We start from the raw sequence: 22,924 nt of genomic DNA, 5'->3' as shown, positions 1-22,924 counted from the left end.
TTGAAAGCGTTGCCGTATCGATAAGAATATCGATAGCTTTGACTGTACTCAGGAGGCAACCACTTTCGAATTGCAGTGCTTTGCCATGATCGATTAAATATAACCTTAGGTCTGTTCCATTTTCGCGTTGATCAAGTCCAATCTCACCTATCAAAGAAATTGATATTGCATATATTTGTTTTAAGGCAATGAAGAGCCTAGAAGAAAAATTTAATTGATAATTATTTTTTTGTAAATAAAACGAATGCCTTTTAAGTCTAGTATAGTTGTTTATACGTTTTTTTCTAATAAATAATCAATTTGGGTTGGCCATAAAGCAAGTAAGACTACGATACGTTATAATGCAAAATGAAAAGGGACCCTTTAACTTCGTTTCAGCGACTTACGTCGGAGATCGATCTTCATCTTTGGAAGTATTCTGAGTGAGTTATATCAAAGACACTAGAATAACAAGATGCGTAACGGCCATACATTGGTTTGGCACTATGCAGCCACTTTTTTGGTGACGGCCAAAATTACTCTCTTTCCGCTCACTCCCGCTGAGAGCGTAAGAAATCTAAAAATATAATTTGCTTGCTTGTGTGAGTAAAAACAAGAGACGAGAACGCGTATAAGTGTGCGTGTTGTGCTAGAAGGGCCGAAATCAATTCTGATCGAAGAAACGAATTTACATGGTACATATTAGGGTAGTTTTTGCCAATTAGCAATATGATAAAATAAAAAAAATTTAATTTGACTATTATAATTTTAAAGCTTTTTAAATTTGTTTGTTAAAATCGCAGTTCGAATTAGCTACCGTTTACACATTTATATTTATGTTTAATTCTAATTTGTCTCTCATCTGACATTTTTTAAAAGCGAAATATTTTTTTTTGAAACACTTTTTATGTTACATCATATTAAGTCAAATGACTTAATAAATATACTTAATAATTAAATATGATAACTGTTTATTGCAAGTAAAGTAAAAAGTAATATCAAAGACACTAGAATTATTCTAGTGTCTTTGCTTTGTTCATATCTTGAGGCACGAAGTGCGGACACAAGCACTCAACAATCATTGCCTTATTAATTTTTCACACGCCGCAAGATGAATACTCTAATGACAAATATTCTTATATAAAGTCATTTTTGAAATTTATTTTTGTGATAATATGTATATAGATTTGGCTATTTCTAATCTATTTTCAAATAATAATAACGTTAAGGCAATGCAAAACAAGAATTTTTCGCATGGTGCCAATTGATCAAAAATAATATAGATTTAAAGTCTTAGAACTTCTGAGGTGAAGGGCATATTTTGTCAAATTTACAATGCATGAGCATACGCGTGCACACATACAGATGTCTGCTATCACTTTGTGCGTTGAAAAGAGCTGTTCGCTGTAGCGCTCGTGTGCCAAAAAATCGTATGGCGTTACGCATCTTGTTATTCTAGGGTCTTTGGTTATATATTATTATTACTCTTCCGACCGAATTCTTACAAGTGCTCTATGAATCGCGATGAAATCCGGTATTTGTTATAATTTACAAGCAATTATTATTTAGCTAATTCAAACTCGATTAGAGAGGAGATTTAGTGCGACGGTTATGAGACGGCTGGAATGCGAGAAGAGTCAAGGGCTGCCAGGTCGAAAGGGAAATAGTGGACCTTGGTCCACGGAGAGACCGTGGACCGCGCTTGACCTTGGACGCGAACCGACCAAGGGCAAGAAGGTCGAACGGTAACGGTGGACGAGCACAAAGAGAACACACCGTAAACTAACGGCACATTAAATTGACCTTGTACTAGTGCTGGGATAATATCGATGGTACTATCGAGATATCCAATATTTGCTTTTCTGAGCCACTATCGATGGTTTTTTGTCGCTGTCGATGGAGCTGCTGGATTTCGAGGCATACTGAAAGCATTTGATCCGCGATATAAGCTTCCATCTCGTAGGACATTGCAAAATGTTTTAATGTATTTTAATCTGAAGCACTCAGAGGAAAATACAGATCTATTGGAAGGTAACTATACCTATTTTCACTTACCATTAGGACAAGACAAATAAAATTTTCTTTATTTCAGCATATTGATTCTAATATTAAAAATTTAGTACCTAAATTTGTATGTGTTTCCGCCACATCCACCGAGTCGGAGCGGATGCTCAGCAAGGCTGGACTTATTATTAGTAGACGCAGGGCTTCCCTTCAAGCAAACAATGCTGACATAGTTTTGTTTTTGCAAAGAAATGCTTGGATTAAGTAATTTAGTTCCTTAGAAAGTATTGACTTTAATTTTTATGTTATGTTTTACCAATTCCACTATGAAGTTAATCTCTCCTTTAAGTTTATTATATTATTTAAATTATAAAATATGAGAACTAATGACTTTAATTTTTTCTTTTTGGCTATACCCATTATATTACGAAGTTGATCTCCCATTTAGTTTGTTATTAAAATTTATAAAATATGAGAAAAACATTTAAAATTGCAAATATTTTTATTATTATTATTAGCACATATTCGAGTGCTGTCAAAACATCGAAAATATCGATGTATCGATGTCTCAGCACTACCTTGTACCCGAGCGGGCCGTGCGCGAGAATAGTCGGGGCCGCGCAGTTAGACAGTCGACTGGAACACGCTGAGAGCTATACCACCGAATCGAGAAGAGATCCGCGAGTGAGATCAGACAGTGATAAGCCCTTTGAAAAGTTAACGGTTCGTGAGATCGCGCAGGATGCAGAAGGAATCAGCCAGTTATTGTCGACGCGGACACACAAGGAAGATCACTGCAAGTGAAGAACGCAGCAACGCAGAGATCCACGGAGCAGGAGAACATAAGGGCATGGCATGGTTAGAAGGGACAGTGCAGTCAGTGCTCGGTAAAGGTATTCCTTGAAAGAGCATTAGCTTGACCTAACGGATGATACACCTTGCCCCCATAGCATCCTAAGCCCCATTACAGTCGGCAGGTGGTCGGTTGGCAGAGACGACAAGGGATTGGCATTGTTGGAAGGGACAGTGGAGTCAGTTGTCGGCGAAGGTGGTCCTGAGAAGATCGTTGCCTTGACCTAACAGACGATATACCCTACATTCGTAGCGGGCAGACGACGCGGGATAACGAAGGAAAGACGACGAAGTAGTTACGCCTCGCAGCGCACGGCGAGGAGTGTAGGAGTCCATTGTTCTAATGGTCGGACAATAAAGGTATACTAGTCTGAAACTCTGTCTTCTCCTTGGTCGGACAATCACACAAACTCCCTGAGCTAGCCGTTGCAATTCGTAGGGTTCCTTACAACTAATTCTTACTTACTATTGCAGTGCGATTTAAAAAGCTTAGTACATGGTGTAATTAGAACATACTTTTCTGGATTCGCAAAAATGAATCTTAATGTACTTTTATTAAAAAACCTTTTACTGTTAAGATATTCCTTGGGGCCATATACTGCTGCTTGGGCCATAACCTACACTTTTCAATCACATTGGCATTAATGGAGCAGTTGCATTTGCGTTGTTATAAAGAGATTAATGACCCTTAGTTAACAAAACAACTTTACGCATCTCTTCTTTTACCCGTACTTCAGCATTCTAAATGTGTATTTTCTCAATACGTTGAGTATTATACCTTTCCTTAGTACGTCCGATTATTAAGAATGGATGATGACTTGTTTGGAGTCCACAATAAATAGTCGGACCGCATTGAACAGGTCCAATTAAAACTTTGTGAGGAGTCTTAAAACTCCCACAAATCCGGATGCAGGGGAGCGGCCTAGCAACAGCGAAGACGGCTGCGATGCAAGAAGAGTCAAGGCCGGTCAGGTCAAACGGTAACGGTGCGGATTTTGCACAACGAAGACGCACCGTGAACTAACGGTACCTCGCTGGACCTTGGACTCGAGCTGGCCAAGAGCACAGAGGTCGACCGGTAACGGTGCATGCACAAGGAGGACGCACCGTAAACTAACGGTACATTAGTTGGACCTTGTACCTGAGCGGGTGCGCAAAAGGGGAAATAACGGGATCTCCGCGGCTTAAAAAGGGACGGCGCAAGTGCTGTCGAGGAGAGTACCAGCTCGAGTCGCGCGGTCAGGACGCGTCCGCGCAGTCGGAACGGAGTCTAAAGGCGGAGGAGTGGAAAGTTAGTGATCGAGAACGCGCATGGAGGGAATCAGCGAGTCAGAACATGCGAAGAAGGAGATCATGAGTGATCCCAGACGGAGCTTTGCCTCAACCCGTGAACGATACACCCTGCCTCGTAACATCCTAAGCCCGTTCCAGCAGGCAGGTGGTCCTTTGGACTTGTGTTCGAAAGGGACAGTGGAGTCAGTGGTCGGCAAAGGTGATCCCAGGCCGAGCGTTGCCTCAACCCGTGGACGATATACCCTGCCCCATAACATCAACATCAAGGATCAACGCCGCAGGAGCAACGAGATCACCGGAGGAGTCAGCCGTGAAAACATTACAATAAAACGACTTTAATCAAAACCTCTGTCTTCTCTTTGGTCGGGCAATCACACAAATCATAAATTTGGTGGGACGAACAAATAACCTCTCTGAGCTAACCGTTGCAATTCGTAGCGAGCAGACATAGAAAAAACAGTTCTTTGCAACTTCTTACTGTTTGTCTTGTAGGCACCCATTGGGATGCAAACCTTATATTACCTCCTAACTTCAGTAGTGTGGTAGAACACACTAAGTAGTAGAACACTCATAAGGCCCACTGTAATAGCATAGTCTTAGGTATGAAGCCCATAGTGGCAGAGAGAAGCATACGATCATATCCCCGTTAGGAATAAGAATATTATTGTTATCTCGCTAAGATAAGAATGTACACCTAGCTCACTCACAAAGGCATACACACTTCAGAGAGCATAAGAAAAGAGGAATACGCGAGACGCGGCATTCGGTGGCGTGTGCTTAAAGGGAAAAGTCGAATAAAGGCATTGTGAAATTATTTAAAGGATTGAGTACATTTATTCATTTTTCGGCGTCCACAACATCAGAAGTGGTCATTACCAACTATGCCTGACACTAAATGGAATCAATTCTCAGTGCTCCAAATAAAGAAGTGGTTGGAAGCTCTTGGACGCCAGACTTCCGGCACAAAAGCGGAACTAATAGTGCATCTGCAGGCCATTTCCCCAGAAACGCGTGGCGATTCCCCGCTAAATAACGGATCAGCAGCAGAAGAGGTGGAGGTATTGGATGGAGCTGCAGCCTGGCCAAGGCAGAGAGAGCCACAGGGTGGAGACACACGCACGATCCCGTTCGACGAGCAGTCATTGCAATCAGAATCCCCGGAGAACCTCGATCTGGATCAGCTATCGTTGGTGGATGCAGAGAGAGCCACTCTAAAAAAGCTTCGGGACGAGATAGAGGCAAACATGGCTGTGCTGCAGAATATCCAAGCGGATATCGACGACGCGAACAAGAGCAAGTCTGCTCATGCCAGATCAATGACGTCATCGAGAACAACAGCAACGGAAACCACGGCAATGTTAACATATGCGCTAACAGCACCGACGCCAATGTTAACAGCACCAAGGTGACTATCGCCGCCGATAACATCGATATGGGACATACCAGTGTTGGAAAAGAAACCGCTGGTAGTGTTGTTCAGCACCAGAGTCGAAATGTAAACAAGCTTCTGGAATCTCCTGCAACATCGCTTGCCTTGGCAAAAGAGGTAACGATGGAGTTTGACGGCAGCTTATGTGCGCACAATTGGGTCACGCAGTTTCAGAACATCGGAAAGATTTACAATTTGGACGACGGATGCATGAACATGCTGCTAATTGCCAAACTAAAAGGAAACGCATAGCGCTGGCTGCACGCAAGCGCCACACGCATCCTAGAATCGACCGACCAGCTATGCGAACAGTTAATCTTGACATTCGAGGTCAAGATGTCAAAAGGGGAACTGAGGAACGCATTTCAAAAACGCGAATGGCATCCGGATGAGATATTTGCTGTTTACTTCGAGGACAAGGTGGTGCATGCCAACGACATCAACATCGATCTAGAGGAGCTCCTGGAAAACATCATTGAAGGAATCCCAGCACCAGCGTTGCGCAACCAGGCGCGCTGTAATTGTATACATGGACGACATCATGATTGCTAGCAAGAACTCGGAGGAGCATTTAGAATCCTTAAAGGAAGTGTTTATCAGATTAGCTCAAAATAAATTGGAATTACGAATGGATAAATGTGAGTTCCTTCAGACAAATATTAAATATAAATATATCCAAAGACACTAGAATAACAAGATGCGTAACGCCATACGATTTTTTGGCACACAATTTTTTGGCCGTGGCTCTAGAGGTGGCTCCAGGCTCTCTCGAATTTTTGTTAGAGAGCGAGAGAGCGAAGAGCGCTACAGCGAACCGCTCTTTTCTACGCATACAGTGATAGCAGACAACTTTATGTGTGCACACGTATGCTCATGCATTGTAAATTTGACAAAATATGCCCTTCACCGTAGAAGTTCTTTGACTTTAAATCTATATTATTTTTGATCAATTGGCACCATGCGAAAAATTCTTGTTTTGCATTGCCTTAACGTTATTATTATTTGAAAATAGATTAGAAAAAGCCAAATCTATGTACATATTATCACAAAAATCAATTTCAAAAATGACTTTATATAAGAATATTTGTCATTAGAGTATTCATCTTGCGGCGTGTGAAAAATTAATAAGGCAATGATTGTTGAGTGCTTGTGTCCGCATTTCGTGCCTCAAGATATGAACAAAGCAAAGACACTAGAATAATTCTAGTGTCTTTGATATTACATTTGCAATAAACAGTTATCATATTTAATTATTTAGTATATTTATTAAATCATTTGACCTAATATGATGTAACATTAACATTAAAAGTGTTTCAAAAAAATTATTTCGCTTTTAAAAAATTGTCAGATGAGAGACAAATTAGAATTAAACATAAATATAAATGTGTAAACGGTAGATAATTCGAGCGGCGATTTTAACAAACAAATTTAAACAGCTTTAAAATTATAATAAGAAGGGCGCGAATTTTTAAAAATTATTTTATTTCATCATATTGCTACGAAATTGGCAAAAAACTACCCTAATATGTACAATGTAAATTCATTTCTTTGATCAGAATTGATTTCGGCCCGAAAATCGTCTTCTAGCACAACACGCACACACATACGCGTTCTCGTCTCTTGTTTTTACTCACACAAGCAAGCAAATTCTATTTTTAGATTTCTTATGTTCTCAGCGTGAGCGAGCGGAAAGAGAGCAATTTTGGCCGTCACCAAAAAAGTGGCTGCATAGTGCCAAACCAATGTATGGCCGTTACGCATCTTGTTATTCTAGTGTCTTTGATATATCCATATAAATGGTGAAGGCATTAGGGCTGATGACAAAGGAATAGATGCCATACAGCATTTTCCAGTTCCAGACAAAATACAAGCCGTTCAAAGTTTTCTGGGCTTATGTTCATACTTCCGTAGATTTATAAAAGATTTTCAACATTAGCGAAACCTTTATATGACCTTTTAAGAAAAAATGAAAATTTAAATTTGGAGAAAAGGAAATGAGCTGTTTCTCAACTCTTAAGGAAAAGCTGGTGCAGGCACCGGTCTTAGCAATTTATAATTTCAAAGACGAAATAGAACTGCACTGTGATGCAAGTGCTCTTGGTTTCGGTGCGGTGTTATGTCAAAAAAAAGAGGATGGAAAATTACACCCAATATTTTATTTTTCAAAGCGAACAACAGTCGCTGAGGCAAAATATCACAGTTTCGAATTGGAAACAATGGCAATTATTCACGCACTGCGAAGATTTACAATATATTTGTACGGAAAACGCTTTAAAATTATAACTGATTGTAATTCTCTTACTTTGACGCTTAACAAGATTGAACGTAATCCGCGAATAGCTAGATGGGCGTTAGAGCTCCAGAACTACGATTATGAGCTCATACATAGAGAGGGTAAAAGGATGCAGCATGTTGATGCTCTTAGTAGATGCACGAATATTTTGATAGTGGAATCAAATACGTTTGAAGACAATTTAGTAATCTGCCAAGGCAAGGATCAAAAAGTTCAAGAAATCAAGAAACTGCTGGAAAAAAATGAACATAAGTTGTTCGAAATGAGAAACGGAATAATTTATAGAAAATGTAACGACGGCAGACTTTCATTTTATGTTCCCACAGACATGGAAGATCATATTCTATATAAATATCACAATGAGATCGGACACATAGGTAGAGACAAAATGTTAGATGTTATTTCTAAATCTTATTGGTTTCCCAATGCCAAAGACAAATGTTTGAGCCATATAGAAAATTGTTTAAAATGTGTTGCGTTCTCCTCTTAGACAGGCAAGGAAGGATTTCTGCACTGCATTCCGAAGGGCAGCAAACCGTTTGAACTAATACATATCGATCATTACGGCCACGGCCCAGTCGACTCAGGCAGATCCAAAAAACATATTTTTGTTGTCATCGATGGTTTTACGAAGTTCGTACGTTTATACGCCACAAAGACCACTAATACAAATGAAGTCATTACAGCCCTGAGGGACTATTTTAGAACATACAGCAAGCCTAAATGCATTATTTCAGATAGGGGAAGTTGTTTTACATCCAAGGATTTTGATGACTTTATGTTAGAGTTCGATGTTGAGCATATGAAGATTGCGACTGGTTCACCCCAAGCAAACGGACAGGTTGAAAGAGTCAATAGAAGCCTAGGTCCAATGATAGCGAAACTGGTACAACCAGAGAAAGGTATATATTGGGACACAGTAATAGATAAAGTTGAGCACGTCTTAAATAATAGACAGCACCGCAGCATCAAACAAACTACAAGCAGAGTTCTTTTTGGTTTAGAGCAAAGAGGAAAAATAGTAGACGAATTAAAAGAAAAACTAGAGGAATTAGAAAATACTGAAGAAGATAGGGATTTGGTAAAAATTAGAAATGAAGTTAAAATAATCAAAAAAGGCTCAAGCATATAATAAAACACATTATGACAAGACCGCCAGACAGCCATCAGAATACAAAAAAGGAGATTATGTGATGGTTAAAAATTTCGACAGTACAGCAGGCATCTCTAGAAAATTGATTCCAAAGTGTAAAGGCCCATATGTGATATCTAAAGTATTAAGAAACGACAGATTCTTGTTAAAAGACGTAGAAGGTTTTCAGATATCTCGTAACCCATACCAAGGTGTCTGGAGCATCCAAAATATTAAGCATTGGATAGGCAACAAGAAAAATAAACGAAGGCACAATTAAACAATAATAATAATATAATAACAGATTAATATAGTATGTACATATGTATAAATAAGGTAAAAGAATTCATCATACAACTAAGCAATCAATGTAAACCATGATCAGGGGATCAGCTAGTCAGGACGGCCGAGTTGTGGTAGGATGAACACTCATAAGGCCCACTGTACCATGTAGTAGCATAGTCTTAGGTATGAAGCCCATAGTGGCAGAGAGAAGCATACGATCATATCCCCGTTAGGAATAAGAATATTATTGTTATCTCGCTCTTACTTATAAGCTAGCATTAAGAGATAAGAATGTACACCTAGCTCACTCACACGCATACACACTTCAGAGAGCATAAGAAAAGAGGAATACGCGAGACGCGGCATTCGGTGGCGTGTGCTTAAAGGGAAAAGTCGAATAAAGGCATTGTGAAATTATTTAAAGGATTGAGTACATGTATTTGTCGGCGCATACTTTTGTAAGCTGGTGGATGTGCTAGAATATTTCACAAGAATAATAATTTCATCATATTGTATTATGTGTTAGAATATTCCAGAAGTACAGTAATTTCATCATTTCGGGAAATCATTGGTATTTCGTCATATTACAGTATTGCATACTGCGTTGCTATTGGTCGGCTGTATTTTTGTAGCTTTGGCATCTCCCGTTACAGCGCGGCGGCAGCGTGTGGTCGCTGTCGCCGAGTGTGGTTCGAAGGATAGCACGGAGAAGAAGTGAGTGACACAAATTAATTGTGTGTAGATCTTCGGTGCGTTCGAAACTCGCTGCGCGAAATGGAAAATAATAATTGTGCTCCGACATATTCATTTTTCGGCGTCCACAGTAGAGTTTCTTTAATTAATTTACTTCCATAGCTGTATAATGATTCTTGTAACAGTGTTTATTTTTAAGCTTTTTCGAGGTAAAGTTGATAGTCCCGACTTGGTAAGTTGGCTTATTTTCTCTGGTCCAAGCAGATTCACTATAAACTACAAACCCCTAAACTAAGATCATTAACATAAGATCTAACTATGAGTTGCATGACCCTTACAGAGTATTATGTTCTGACCATAATTGACTTTTGCCTATTATCTGTAATCTTGACTCTCTGCCGCTAAATTCTAACTTTTTATACACATACTTCGATATTACTAATATTTATATTTGTTATACTTCTTTTATATTATATTTATTTCCTCATTTCTGTGCTCTTTTCTATATCTTGTCTATCTTCTCGCGTACGATACACGGCAGCGCCCCACGGTCGATTGGTCGAGAGGTGTGGACGAAGGACTCGCGTGCAAAAAAAAAAAAAGAAAAACAAAAGTATGAATCGGTTCAGAAGCAAATTCTTTAACATGACGACGTATAGTTAAAATGGAAGCTTGTATGTTGGCTAAAGCGTCCCTCACCAAAAGATGAAAAAAGAGACACGTGCCATGGTTAAATGTGTCCCTACAGGATGGATACATTAACATGAGTAACTTATTCAGGCAATTTTCGTCATATCTTCTTTCTGTGTGCAAATCTTGTTTTAAGGAGCATAATCGGTTACATAATCACACATACATATGTATAACAGTACATATGGGAAATTCGGTAAGATCCGTTACGAATTTATCTATATCAAACGCTCTAGTGCTAGGACGAAATTTCTACATTTTATTTGAAATTGAATAGAAAAGGAAGTTATATAAAACCAGAGAGAATCCTTTAATCGAGTTTCCCACTATCAGATTACGGTTAATCAGCTAGTAGAAATGAGAACACGACATTTCTTCATTTTTTCTGGCATATCGATAGATGTTGGAGATTACAGCGTCAAAAAATCGGCGGTTAGTGGGCGTTATAGTGGGCATGGCAAAATGTTATTTTTATCAAATCAAAAAAAAAATTACAAGACTAATAACAATATGAAAAACTATCAAAACATTTTGCAATCCGACAATCCGTATCGGCAAGCAATGGTTGACGAAGATGACAATCACGCTTAGCTCATGGTGTGTAATATAATCAAGCTGCTAAATACCGCAGCTTATGAAATATCCAGAGAACTTTTTTTTAACGAATTGACTCGATAGATGGCGCAAGCCTCATATCAAAAAGCAGAATAGAGTATTCAGAAGATTTTATGTTGCCGATATTTTGAATACGTAGATACGTTCATAACCTGCTATACCTTCGAGATGATGATTCTCAGGTACTGCGTAAAGCAGGATTTGAATTGGTAAAGTGGATTCTAACCAGAGCACATTGGTTTTTTATGTGCTTTTTTTTTGGCAGAAAGTCAAAAAACGGAATTAAAAAATGTATGGTTTCTTTATATTTAGGATAGTCTTATTAGATAAAAAGTCGATTTTTACTTTTTTACGCAAAACTGGCTTATCGTCGACCTCTCAAAGACAGCTGATTGTCGATAACATGCGTAAGACAAAATTGTGGTTTATATTTCCTCAGAGAATTAAAAAAGTTAAAAGTTTTGTCATGGAAAACAGTAGCACAGGTATGTATGTGGCCATAAAGCAAGTAAGACTACGATACGTTATAATGCAAAATGAAAAGGGACCCTTTAACTTCGTTTCAGCGACTTACGTCGGAGATCGATCTTCATCTTTGGAAGTATTCTGAGTGAGTTATATCAAAGACACTAGAATAACAAGATGCGTAACGGCCATACATTGGTTTGGCACTATGCAGCCACTTTTTTGGTGACGGCCAAAATTACTCTCTTTCCGCTCACTCCCGCTGAGAGCGTAAGAAATCTAAAAATATAATTTGCTTGCTTGTGTGAGTAAAAACAAGAGACGAGAACGCGTATAAGTGTGCGTGTTGTGCTAGAAGGGCCGAAATCAATTCTGATCGAAGAAACGAATTTACATGGTACATATTAGGGTAGTTTTTGCCAATTAGCAATATGATAAAATAAAAAAAATTTAATTTGACTATTATAATTTTAAAGCTTTTTAAATTTGTTTGTTAAAATCGCAGTTCGAATTAGCTACCGTTTACACATTTATATTTATGTTTAATTCTAATTTGTCTCTCATCTGACATTTTTTAAAAGCGAAATATTTTTTTTTGAAACACTTTTTATGTTACATCATATTAAGTCAAATGACTTAATAAATATACTTAATAATTAAATATGATAACTGTTTATTGCAAGTAAAGTAAAAAGTAATATCAAAGACACTAGAATTATTCTAGTGTCTTTGCTTTGTTCATATCTTGAGGCACGAAGTGCGGACACAAGCACTCAACAATCATTGCCTTATTAATTTTTCACACGCCGCAAGATGAATACTCTAATGACAAATATTCTTATATAAAGTCATTTTTGAAATTTATTTTTGTGATAATATGTACATAGATTTGGCTATTTCTAATCTATTTTCAAATAATAATAACGTTAAGGCAATGCAAAACAAGAATTTTTCGCATGGTGCCAATTGATCAAAAATAATATAGATTTAAAGCCAAAGAACTTCTAAGGCGAAAGGCATATTTTGTCAAATTTACAATGCATGAGCATACGTGTGCACACATACAGTTGTCTGCTATCACTTTGTGCGTTGAAAAGAGCTGTTCGCTGTAGCGCTCTTCGCTCTTCGCTCTCTAACAAAAATTCGAGAGAGCCTGGAGCCACCTCTAGAGCCACGGCGAAAAAATCGTGTGCGAAAAAATCGTATGGCGTTACGCATCTTGTTATTCTAGTGTCTTTGCTTGTATGATGTATGGTCATGTTGTATTTGATTTAAAAAAATGCTTCAAACTTTTTCGGAGGAAGAATATTTTGTTTGCTGAAAAAATGCGGTTGGAGGGCCCCAATCTCTAAAATCTTTTTCGCATGTTTTTATAAGCTCTATAAGATGCCTGAACAAAACTTTAGGCTTCTAGCTATACTGGAAGTATTTATGACCGCTCCATATAAGCGGAAACACTGTGCTTACCTTAAACTGTTTGCAGCTTTCTTAAGAAAATCGTTATAATCAAGAAAGACAACAGGCTCAACTTTTCGATTAAAAAGTGTTCAAGAGCGTCTCACGTTGTTATAGATAAAATCCTTTAGATGTTTTTCTGGAGCATAGCTACGTTTATTTCTCGTATCAGTTGTAAAACTCGACTCCCTCTTAAAGCTAATACAATATTCCTCTTAGGCTATGAAGTGCGCCTTCGCTGCCTGGTGAAGCCGACAGAGCTAATATAATGTTATAATTATTATAAATATTATAATATGCTAATGTATATTATATTATATACTTACGTTAAGAGAGTTGAGAGAGAATGCTATGTGCGCACATTATGTACATAGCGGCATTTGGTTAGCGTGGGAATGCTGACCATGCACTTATGCAGTTTGCGATCATATAACACTTCCACTTGAACATTATTGTTTATGCTAGTACTGCCAATGCGTATGTAATTATGTTAGTGATTTATGTAAGTATTCTGAGTACATTGTACTCTATATATATAAGTTAACGCAAGTTCCACTTGCATCAGGGTTCTCGGCACTCGCTGCCGCATACCTCACCTTGATATGACAACCAACATGCTGTGGTTCTCCAAATAATAGTCAAGATAGTTAAGAGGGTTCGAGTTTACGATTAGCTTTATTTTAAGATTCAGTTCGCGATCTGCTAGCGGTTCCGTTATGTGTCCGTTCGACACTGGGGCCTCTTCTCCCGCCCCGCTGCTTTTATATCCGCTTCCCCCGTTGACCCCTCACCCTGAGTGCGACCAACGGCACTTGTTCCGAATGCACACATACACAAACATGTTCCTAGACAGGCCCCGAGTCGCCTGCTGACGGGGCCCGAAAACACGAGAGCCGAGCGCTGGTGAGTCCTGACGAAGAGCGCAAGAAGAGGGTTCTTAACTTACACGAACATGTTACTAGACAGGCCCCGAGTCGCCTGCTGACGGGGCCCGAAAACACGAGAGCCGAGCGCTGGTGAGTCCTGACGAAGAGCGCAAGAAGAGGGTTCTTAACTCCTCCCCCCTCAAGATCTGCGTCCCGCAGATTAGTGAGCCTTGTTCAGCTCGGTTTGGCCCAATGCTTCTAAGTTTGCGGCAATCTCGCGGACATCGGGCATGCCTTTGGTGGACATCAGCTTCTTCCATAGGAAATAAAAGCCTAGGAATATGCAGATTGCGAGTGCCGCCTCGGTGAGAAGAGAGGCTAGTAGCTCACTCGCCATGTTGGACATCTTTTCCAAATTCTTCATGCTCACGTCGTGGACGTATTCCAGAGAAAGTTGAAAGTTGCTGGCCGTTATGTGGCTCAACACGGCCGGCATCGCCATTAGATGACTGACCGAGTAACTGGAATAGTTTTGACCGTTGACCATTATCGTCTCATTGTCGAATTGGATGATAAAGGAGCCGATCAGGTCGTAGTTCTCTGCAGCCGTTCTTAGAGTTCCGTTGAAGTTGGTCAGGAGGAGCATTCCATCGTCGACTTGCTTAACCACTCGTTGGTTACCTCAGTAGCCGAGGGATACAGCTAGCCTCCTCCAGTTTTTGCAGTTCCTCGAAGCCGTCGCTTGCGCGGCCAAGACGGCGTTCCAATCAGCAGCATCTGGAGATCCAGCTACCCATTTCCAAGCCGACCCCAGCCAGTCCAGTGAGCGGGATTTGCGCCGCATGCAGAAATCGCGCTTACAAAAAGACAATTCGTAAATATCTGGTCGTCTAAGTTGTTCTAAGACTACGTAGTGTGTGGGGGTACGGTACATTTTGTGTACTTATATTTTTATTTTTTTATATTTCTTATTTCTTATTTCTTATAATCTGTATTTTTTTATATTATTTTTTTTATAGTTTTTTTTTGTATTTCTTAACTCATTTTTTTTTTTTTTTTTTTTTTTTTTTTTTTTTTTTTTTTTTTTTTTTTATTAATGTTTTTTTTATATAGGGTATGCATGGGTGGAATATTTCATTAGCTGCCACAACGTACTTTTATTACTTTCGTTATTCTTTTTCGCGTTTCTTTTTTAAATGTGAAAGCCACGTCTCAATTTCTTAGATCAGATTTGTGGAAAATTTTTCCTGATCTGGTTTTAACTGTTACCTTGTTGTCTTCCTGTACCTTTTCGCATCTGAACCTCGCTTTTTCCTTTGTTTTTATTTGCTTATTTGCAACAAAAACTTCATCTCCCGGCCCATAAGACTTTGGCTCGTCCCTATTTTTATTCCGAGCCATATTACCTCTAATTTGCTTATACTCAATTAAGCCCTTGATGTCCTCTAAAGTCTGCCGCCGGAAATCTGTCAGACCCTGATAGTTTACCCTTGACGAGCGGTCGAAAAAAACGTCTGCTGGTTTTCGATTCGTTACCGAGTGAACGGAAGTGTTGTAGCGGTCCACTGCTATGTGTACCAGCTCAACGGGTTTGAAGGTAGGGAGCTCATCTTTAAGGCAACGATAAATTTCTAGGAACGTAGAGTGGAATCTCTCGACTTGACCATTTACTTCGCTCTTCTGGGTTGGAGCATAATACAGATCGATATCTAGAGACCGAAGATAGTTGAGCACTGTGGGGCATAACAACCCTCGCTCGTTATCCGAAACCAAGACCTTAGGGGCGGTGAAGTAATGTAGGGCCTCCACCAAAGTTTCTCGCAAATGCACAGATGCTTTTGACTGCAGATGGAAAAGTTTGGCAAACTTGCTAAATTTGTCAATACAACTTAGGTATAACCTTTTTTCGAGCGCAAAAATGTCGATGTGAAGTATTTCACATGGGTAGTTAGGAATTGGCGTAGGTTGTAGGTTTGGTTTGTTAGGGTGTCTCTCGTACTTGTAGAGTTTGCAACACTGACATGAGGAAGTTTGCAGACGGATCGTACTGGACATTCGCGGGAAATAATATTTTTCTAAAAGTTGGAGACGAATCTCCGTAGGGCCCCTATGTGCTCTACGGTGTTCTTTTTCAATTATTTCACAAATTTCCTCTGCGCCAGACACGTCCGCCACTAGGCGCTGCGTTATCCGAATTTTGTATAAAAGAAAATTCGCTAAGCAGATGGACTGAAAGCGTTGCAAATGTGCTTCCGGGATTTTGACGCCGTTAATTATTACAGGTCGTAGACACGATTGTAACGAGTTGGTTAAATCGGCAAGTGATCCGTCTTTGAGAGGAATCAGATGGCGAGTATAACCTGGGAACGGGTGCTCGCATAAGTATTTTGACCTGGTTGTGTCAAAAATGAGTTGATTCTTGAAAACGTTGATTGGAGATTCAACGTGGGGAATCAATCGTGAACTGTCATGTAAAGCGCTATGGGCAGTAGCCAAAGACTGCATGTCATCCTCGGGATTAGCATCTAAATCGGTGCTCAACTGGTTAAGCTGAGGCGGAATGCGTGAAAGCGCGTCAGCCACCACATTAGATTTCCCAGGCTTGTAGATGAGTTCGCAGTTGTATTCCTCTATACGAGCCTTCCAGCGTTTTAGCTTCGCATTGAAATTTCTGTTGCCTAGGGCAAACGTTAGAGGTTGATGGTCAGTATATACTTTAATAGTACCAGCGCCATATAAGTAAGCCCGAAGATTGTCCAATGACCAAATTATCGCGAGCATTTCCTTTTCGATAGTAGCGTAGTTTTCCTCCGTCTTATTTAATGAACGGGAAATGTACGCTATCGGCCTATCTCTACCCTGGTCGTCCTGTGAGAGGACAGCTCCGATGGCCCAGTTAGAAGCGTCCGTGGTTAGATGGAAAGGTTTAGTGAAACATGGGAACGCCAGTATTTCAGAAGAACAGAGAATTGATTTTAAATCATTAAAAGACTGTAGGGCCGTCTCGTCTAATGTAATTGGCACTTTGCTTGATTGTGAAGACTTTATATTAGCGTACAATCCACGCGTCAAGTTTGTAAGGGGCTTTGCTACCTTCGCATAGTCCCGAATGAACTTCCTGTAGTACGAGGTCATGCCTAGAAATCTTTTTAACTCCTTAACAGAGGTCGGAGGAGGCATTTCGCTAATCGCTCTGACCTTTTTCGGATCTGCCTTAATGCCATCGGCCGTGACGATATATCCTAAAAATTCTACCTGCGTGTCTAAAAAATGCGACTTCTCAAGGTTCACTTGGAGGTTAGCTTTTGATAAACTCGCTAATACCAATCGGAGATTTTTCCAGTGTGTGTCATAATCTTCACTGAAGACGATGATATCGTCAATATAAACGTAGCAGACCTTGCCAACATGCTCGCGCAAAATATCATCGATCATTCTTTGGAAGATTGCAGGTGCATTCTTCAAACCGAATGGTAGACGGAGGAACTCGTACTTTCCATTTAGAGTAGAGAAAGCTGTCTTTGGAATGTCGCTTTCCTTCATGTGGATTTGATGGAATCCAGAAGTCAAATCTAGGGTGGTAAAGTATTTGGCATTGCCAAGGCTGGCTAGCGTAGCGTTTATATCTGGGATGGGGTAAGTGTCGGGTATGGTGACGGTATTTAACCGCTTGAAATCGACTACCATGCGATATTGTTTTTCTCCGTTTGGTTTAGGTTTCTTCGGGACTATCCAGATAGGGGAATTGTAAGGGCTATTAGAGGGTCGAATTATACCGTCCTGCAGCAGTTCATCGATTTGACGTTCGACTTCTCCGCGCATGTTGACTGGGTAAGGATAACTTTTAGCATAGATCGGGTCTTGTGTGTTTGTCCGGATTTCAGCCTTGACGGCCGTCTCCACGGACATTCCAGATAAGGGGGGCTCGAAGATGCGGGGAAATTCCCCGAGAAGGGAATTCAAAATTTCTTGTGTACCATCTGGGTGTTCGGCGGCGAGTAGCGGGTTAACGTTTATTGAAGCTCTCGCCAAAAGAGGGATTTTAATTCCTGGGGTTATTATCAAACAATTGTTTTTCCTATCCACTATGGCTTTTAAGTCTTTGAGAGTATCGTCGCCAATGATACCATCAAAGGAATGTAAATTCGGTAGTACGAAAAAGGTAATATCCGAGTCGTTCCCTAGTGGTTTGAAGAATTTACCAACTAGGCGGTGCGTTATCATGATGTTACCCGCAGCGGACAGTACGGAGAAGGGTTTACGGACTGTGGTACACCCGGCTGCAAGTCTTCGGCTAATAAAGTTTTTGTTCGCCCCCGTGTCGATCAAAAACTTCAGCCTTTCTCCCCTCTCCGTAGCATACTCTAAGTACGGTACACTGGAGAGGCGTTGGTCATAAAATTTGCCCCTCCCTCAGTCTCAAGGTTATGTGGAGCATCTGTAACTCCTTCCACGTTTTTCTGCGGAGGATAATTGTTGCTTCTCTCGACAGCTTGAGACTCGTCATCATAGTAACCCTCGTGTGAACGTCCTTGGTTATCTCCACTAGCCGCCGGGGCTAGCGGGGGTGGTGCCAATTCCATGTGGTACAATCTTTGTGCCTTTTGGAATGGGTTGTTTCCTTCGGACATTCTCTTAATACCGGAGCCTTCTTCCTGGCGACCACTGTATCCTGATTGGTAAGATTGACCCGACCGATTGGATTCCATTTTTATGGCCTGTCTAGGACCCTGAGTTCTGTAGGAGTTTTGCGAAAATCTGCCTGAACCAGGAGAAAAAGGGGTTCGGAACGGTGGCCTGGCCTGATGTTGATATGGGCCTGCGAATCTTGGGGCACCTGACGGTTGATAGTTCTGAGCTGTGAAATTTCTTGACATTACATTCTGCAATCCCATACAAAAAGAGTAAGCCTCTGGTAGATTCTTCGGGCTGCGGACAAGTAAGTATTTGGAACAATCTCTCCCCACTCCTCGGATAAAAACATCCAAAGCCTTGTCTCTATAGGTTTCTATCAAAGCGTTGACTACTTCACGAGGGTGGTTTCTGGCCTTCAAGTTATTTAAGATCAACGAGAGATGGCCATTAACGTCCATATAGAACCTATCTAGTGGTCTAGAACCTTGGCACATAGCGCCAAGCTCATGCTCAAGCGTACGTAAGTCTCGTTTGTCTGCGTAATGCAGCGCCAAGACTCGTTTTATGTCGTCCCAATCGTCGTCTTGGACGCCATAGGCCGCCAAGGCCATGTCGGCGTGTCCCCTTATTTTCTGTCTAATATGCAAGACAATTGCCCTATACAGGGGTCTGGTTTTAATCAAGTCATATTCGGTCAGTATTGACTGTGCCCTGTTTATCCAAGACAGGTAAGCCTCCTGCCGTCCTTCGAACGCCTGCAGTTCTTTGACGCAGTCAGGGAGGACCGATATCTCTCTCAGCTCATACTCGGTGCGTGCGCGCACCAGGGGTTGCGGTTGGTCGACCGTAGGGTCAGCGTTCCCGCGCTCCTGTTCTAAAATAGCCAACCTATCATTATTTTTCTTAATATCTTCCTTAATGCCTGTCACCACGTTGGTCAGGGCATTGAGGGACTCGCTAAGAGCACGCAGGGTCTCTTCCATTTTGATTTTTAGTTTGCGTTGGAAAGATGCAGGAAGCTTTCAAGGCAACAGAATTCGTTATTACTTTACGGAAATGTGAGACAACGGTTTTAACCCGATAAAAAAGAATATCTGTTCTTCTTTGCTTTTTCTTTATTTCTCTAGATTTAGCAAATATGGCAATAAAGTTTAATGAAATATTTCACTCACCCTTGTATGCTCTTTATTAGTTTTCGTCGTTTAGGTTGTACCCCTACAGCATGAATATTCTATTGGGATAAGTAAAAAAAGGTGAATTAGTGTATTGTAGAGAATTTTTATTCATTTCGTTTCGGGAAATTGGGGAAATTGTACTATACTTGTTTTCCTTTGAATTGTGGTGTTGTGCATGTGTTTATACAATTTTTGTGCGCTATTCCATTTTGCAATATTTTTTCCTTGCGTGCGTGCTGTTACAGTTTTTTATTGATGACCTCTAATTTATTTCGGCACTGGGCACGGTGGTTCCGTAGTATCCCTTTTGGCTGGTTGCCTACTAAGGTACGGCCGCCACACAACTTGTTGGGCGGTTTTTTTTGGGTGCATTCCACACCACTTAACGTATCCAACAAGCTGCCACACACCACCTTATCACTCTGGGCGCTCATATTACTCGTACTGCCGCAGGTAAACTGCTGCAATGGTTAATTATTGGTTTATTATACACAATCTTTTGCACTCGCGAATTGGCAAGGAGAGAAAAAAAAAATTTTCCCACAAGCCGTACCGCCGCAGTGGGTTGATCGTGTTTTAATTATGTTATAGGTATCGTACAACTTTTGCGCTCGGCATGGGCGACGTGGCGTCCTCCGGTAGCGGGTCGTTGTTTTATTAATTTAAATTAGGTCTTGGCGCAACATAGGTTTACATTTTTATTTTAGAAATTTTACACCTTTTATTGAATTATGCAATATTTGTTGCGCCCCGGGATGGGCGTAGTTCCCCCCGGCAGCGGGTAATTGCTATTTTATCATTTTATACACAGCTCACGCAGCACTTCTTTTTCATTTATGGATTTCAGATCTTAATCTGACTTATGCACACCACCACTATTTTTACGCACAAATTTCCACAATTTTTTCGTATCACTTTTATCGGCCGGACATTGCCGGTCCCTGTTCGGGCGCCAGTTAACGCAAGTTCCACTTGCATCAGGGTTCTCGGCACTCGCTGCCGCATACCTCACCTTGATATGACAACCAACATGCTGTGGTTCTCCAAATAATAGTCAAGATAGTTAAGAGGGTTCGAGTTTACGATTAGCTTTATTTTAAGATTCAGTTCGCGATCTGCTAGCGGTTCCGTTATGTGTCCGTTCGACACTGGGGCCTCTTCTCCCGCCCCGCTGCTTTTATATCCGCTTCCCCCGTTGACCCCTCACCCTGAGTGCGACCAACGGCACTTGTTCCGAATGCACACATACACAAACATGTTCCTAGACAGGCCCCGAGTCGCCTGCTGACGGGGCCCGAAAACACGAGAGCCGAGCGCTGGTGAGTCCTGACGAAGAGCGCAAGAAGAGGGTTCTTAACTTACACGAACATGTTACTAGACAGGCCCCGAGTCGCCTGCTGACGGGGCCCGAAAACACGAGAGCCGAGCGCTGGTGAGTCCTGACGAAGAGCGCAAGAAGAGGGTTCTTAACTTATATGTACTCTAAATATATATGTAAGTTATCCAACCCATAAACATATCACCCTTCCACAGTTTATAAACAAATTTCAACTCTCAATCTCGTCGGCATTTCCTTTGTCTTTGTTTTTGTCATTGCCTTTGCCAGCGCTTAGCTACCCGCTAAAATAAATAACCCAAACTTAACGTAAACACAGCTTCCGCTTGGAGGCCAAACCACGGCCAACTTATTGCGCTTCAATCAAAAACTGCATCGATCAGCATAATTGAATTTCACAATGCAGTGTAATAATTTCAGCATAAAGCATTATCGAAAGTTCAGAAAGTTTCAAAGAAAAGCTTCTGGCCGAGGTTGAACTTTTAATCGATCTTTATGTACTTTATGTTTTTTATTTTTATTGTTTGATATTGTTATGTTGTCTCTTTCTTCCATATTTTCTACCTTATAGAGTCCCGTATATTTAAAATCTAATTTATAACCTACTTCATTTCTAAATATAAATTTATGTCCTAATGTTATTTCTATATTTTTTGTTTGTAAATCATAATTTTCCATATTTTTTCTTTTATGGTCTTCAAGCATAGTTCTATCCCTTTTATATGCTACTTCTAATCTATATTTACTTTCCTTAGCATAATCATGTATATTGTCTATTGGTTCTATGCTAGTTATATTAGTGAAATTTCTGGGTAATTAATTTGTTTTACCAAAAACAAGCTCAAAAATACAATAATTATGTACCATAGAGGGGGTTGTATTAAAACAATAGACGAAATAATGAAGCCATACATCCCAATCAGTTTTATCAACCGATATGTAAGATCGTATGTATTCATTTAGAGTTCTATGATTTCTTTCGACTACACCTACTGTTTGATGATGGTGAGCGGTAGACGTTATATTGTTAATTTTTAGATATTTGCAAAGATATGTAATGATTGAATTCTTATACTCTGTACCCATGTCCGTAAAGAACGTCTTCATTGGACCATAAGTAAGAATGAAAGATTCGAAAATTGCTTTAACGACTGTTTTTGCGCTTTTGTTCGGTATGGGAATTCCAACTAAATATTTAGTTAAGTGTAAAGTGTCGTTCCATCAATAACACAAGTCTTTTTTGTTTTTGTTGCAGCCGTCAGGCTGACTTAGATTTTTATTGATTTGTCTTTGCTATTTTGTTTGGCAGAAATGGTTCTGCCAGTTCAACGTCTTTTCAGTGTCTGAATTGTGAGTTAAGAATATACTTCGTCTTAGGCTAAGCTGCGTAGCTGCGCTGCCGGATACGCCACCGGCGGAGCGGCTTTCTTATATATATCTTATATATCTAGGCTGGCGAGCTATGACTTATGTGTTGTGCATTTGATCGGCGTGGGAATGCTGACCATGCACTTATACTTTGTAGCCTTCAAGTGTGCGATCATGTTACATCCGCTTTGGGCCTTATTGCTTGCATAAACATAAACATAAACATAGCAACAAAGTGCTGCTATATGTTGGTATGCTATTATACTTAAATGTTCTTTAACATTACATAGGCACATACTACATAAGTCATAAATAAGAGTGACTGCATATTCGTTGCCATTTTCCGACTTTGGTAGAGG

At 40.3% G+C, this 22,924-nt stretch overlaps 1 protein-coding gene and 1 long non-coding RNA gene across 3 annotated transcripts in view, besides 4 other annotated features; one reads left to right on the top strand and one right to left on the bottom strand.

Annotated features, from left to right (window-relative positions):
• Snap25 (Synaptosomal-associated protein 25kDa) overlaps positions 1-22,924 on the bottom strand; it is a 225,026-nt gene that overhangs the window by 5,725 nt on the left and 196,377 nt on the right. The gene's annotated exons all lie outside the window — the stretch shown is intronic.
• Positions 434-1,446: a mobile genetic element.
• On the top strand, positions 2,617-3,191 carry lncRNA:CR45159 (long non-coding RNA:CR45159). Its single transcript, NR_125058.1, has 2 exons — positions 2,617-2,870; positions 2,934-3,191. It is a non-coding gene; the product is annotated as a long non-coding RNA:CR45159 (long non-coding RNA).
• Positions 6,234-7,339: a mobile genetic element.
• Positions 11,887-12,969: a mobile genetic element.
• Positions 13,724-21,333: a mobile genetic element.

The sequence above is a fragment of the Drosophila melanogaster genome, chromosome 3L (assembly GCF_000001215.4).
Source record: "Drosophila melanogaster chromosome 3L".
Classification (NCBI taxonomy): domain Eukaryota; kingdom Metazoa; phylum Arthropoda; class Insecta; order Diptera; family Drosophilidae; genus Drosophila; species Drosophila melanogaster.
Note: the sequence above shows the minus strand (reverse complement) of the source record. Positions and strands in the feature narration are given on the sequence as shown.